The sequence below is a fragment of the Nannospalax galili genome, unplaced genomic scaffold, assembly GCF_000622305.1.
Source record: "Nannospalax galili isolate Female #2095 unplaced genomic scaffold, S.galili_v1.0 scaffold242, whole genome shotgun sequence".
Taxonomy (NCBI): Eukaryota; Metazoa; Chordata; class Mammalia; order Rodentia; family Spalacidae; genus Nannospalax; species Nannospalax galili.
This window is the reverse complement of record NW_008348081.1, coordinates 2,175,427-2,178,516: the sequence shown is the minus strand read 5'-3', so window position 1 is coordinate 2,178,516 and position 3,090 is coordinate 2,175,427.

Sequence of the window (3,090 nt, the reverse complement as noted above, 5' to 3'; positions counted from 1 at the left end):
ATTATGGACATGGAGCGATGTCTCAACAGTTAGGAGAACTGGCTTCTCTTGCAGAGGACCCAGGTTTGAGTCCCAGTATCCACATGGTGGCTAACTGTCCGTTAACTCCAGTTCCAGGTTCCACCACCCTCTTCTGGCTTTCATGGACACTGCAGGACAAGGTTCACATACACACATGCAGGCATAAAATACATATAAAATAATAAATAAATAAATAGATAATTAAAAAAGACAATACCCAAATGAATTGCTGCTGTGGTATTTACTATTTCATTCCTTGCAGGGAAAAACAATAAGTATGTTTAGAAATTTGGAGAGATGAAGAGGTTTCAGTTTTCAATAAGATAGAAATTGAAATGCTGCACTGATGATAAATACACATTTAACAAGTAGTAAATTTTCTTTGTGGGAGATTATTCTGCTGATATATTTTAAATGATTTGACTTGCTCAGGTCTATAATATCTGCTGAATCAAAAACATACACTCACGTTTCACAGAAGTAATCATATACCATCCGCCATTTTGGTTCATCTGTTTTAATGAACTGAAGTGTTCTCTTATCTACAGATTTTTTTTCCTTTGACTAGAGAAAGATTCTAGTGGCTGATTTATATGGCTCAGTGTATAAAGGAGCTTGCTGCCAAGTCTTATGATTCCACCCAGGAGGTAGAAGAGAATCAACTCTGAAAAGTTGTCATGTGACTATCATATGTGTGCCCTACTGCATGTGTGTTGCACACACACACAGTCACACACCCACAGTCACACACACAAATAGACAATGAAATTTTTAAAAATTAAAAGAAAAGAAGATTCCATTTAACCCTAGAGAGTGATTACATTGAATTAAATATTCAAAGGTAGGGAATCTTGTCATATAAATAATTACACAAAATTATTGATGCTGTCCAAGATTTTAAAATATACACTGTACCTACTGAATCCTTCATAAACAAGTTAGCTCTGTGCTAAGTGTTGCTGAGTATAGAGACATGCAACATGTTGGTTATAATAAATTATTAAACTGATAAGAAAATTAATCACCAAACAGGTTACACAGACACATTCAAATTAAATGCTGCTCTAAAATAATATTGCCATAGATGATGAGACAATAGAATAATTGATATTAGAGTATAGCGGGAGGGTAAACAGCTAATGCTCCACACATAAAAATCTCTGAAGCAAAGTGATTGCCAGCTTTTCAGAAGATATTTCACTGGAGGTGGAGTTGAAGGATGCAGAGAATAACAGAGAGGCTGAAGGGAATTCTTCAGGAGAAATCTATAGAAGCAAATGCACAGACATGCACCTGGAGAGTCCTGGAGGTCAGGATAAGGAGTGAAGATGGCATGATCCTGAATCAGATGATCTCTGAGCAAAATAGAAAGACCATTTAATATTAAGGTTTGAGTCAAAATTTAGAGACCCTTACAAGTGATAAATGTGCTTTTGTGGAATGTAATAGAATAGTAAAAGATAATGAAAATTCTTGAAGTGTCAATTATGTGCTAAAGCTGAAGTCAACAGAAATACACAGAAGATTCAGTCAAGTCAAGGAAGGATATAGGAAGATCAGTTATAGCAGGGAATGGAATTATCTGTCCATGATCTTTAGGAATCTTTCCCTATTCCCAACATAAATATTAGAAGGATTTGCTCATATCCAGGATTTGGTGAATCCTGTCTCTAATGACATTCTGTCTCCTTTTTATTGTTCTTTGAACAATGAATTCAAATCTTTTGATTCAGATAAAGTATATCTCTGTCCTTTATTAAGGAACACACAGACAATATCATTGAATGTTTTCTAAAGGTGAGCACTACAAACTATAGAAGAGCAAACGTGGCATTGTTTCCAGGGAAAATTTCAGAATAAATTATCTTATAGACTACTTAATATGGCAGACGTGCACTTTAAAGTGCCAACATGGGCCTATGAATAGAAAGACATGGGATGAACCTAATTGCTTTTTACAGCAAAGCTATCAAAAGAAGGGGTACTACTATACTTTGAAAGAGGCAATTTGCCCAGTGTATCTGGTGAGCTTTCAACATGAATGGCAGTTAGGAAGAATGACTGCATTTCCTGATTAGCAGCTGGCTTTGGACAAATGTAACCTAGAGGGAAGTTTAGGAGAATCTATGAGGCTCTATCTTTGGCTTTGCCAATGATAATGATTCATATTCCTAGATTATCTCAACAGATTTAGAGAATGAAGAGAATTGAAGATGTGTTTTCAAAATTATTCATTTTATTTTATGTGTATGAAGGTTTTCCCTGCAATGCATGTAAGTACGTTCATGCCATGCAATATCCATGGAGGCCAGAAGAGGGCGTTGATCTCCTCAAACTGGAATTACACACGGTTGTTAGCTGCCATGTGGGTGTTGGAAACTGAAGCCACTCCTCTGCAAGAACAGCCAGTGCTCATAACTGCTAAGCCATCTCTCCAGCCCCATGAAGATGAGTTCTAAGAAGGATGGAGAAAGTCTGATTTCTTGACTGGGGCCACAGCTTGCACAAGTACAGGCTGAAAACACTTAGATGTTGAGGAAATAATGGAAGGGTGGCAATGCATGCATTTTAATTACTCTAGAAAATTCTTTGTTTTCAGAAGTGGCCAGTTTAGGCCATTTTCAGATTATTTCTAGTAGTGAAAATTCAAGCAGTAAATTGGGATGATAGGTATTATGGAACAACAGTGAACTTTCCAAGTGCCTGTCATGGTCAAAACTGCCTGGAAGCAAGCAGAAGAGCCGTCTGTTCTGTCCCAGGATGTGTGGAGTTGCTGGCTCCGTCTATTGGAAGACCATATTCATATGATAATTTCCTTCAGGCAAGTACTGCATTCAGTACAAGATTTTAGGGCAACGCTTTTATCCATTTTTCTTTTCTTTTTTTAAATCTCTAGCACCTGGAAGACAACACACACTTTCGATTTAGAGTTTTTCCAATAGCTAAAAGCTCTCACAGAGTAGCTGCATGTTTTGGCACTCAGCATAGAGTTCAGTCCTTCAAATCTATGATGCAAGGAGCTGACAGTCACAGTTGAGACTGAGCTTATGTTTACAGCCATATACATAG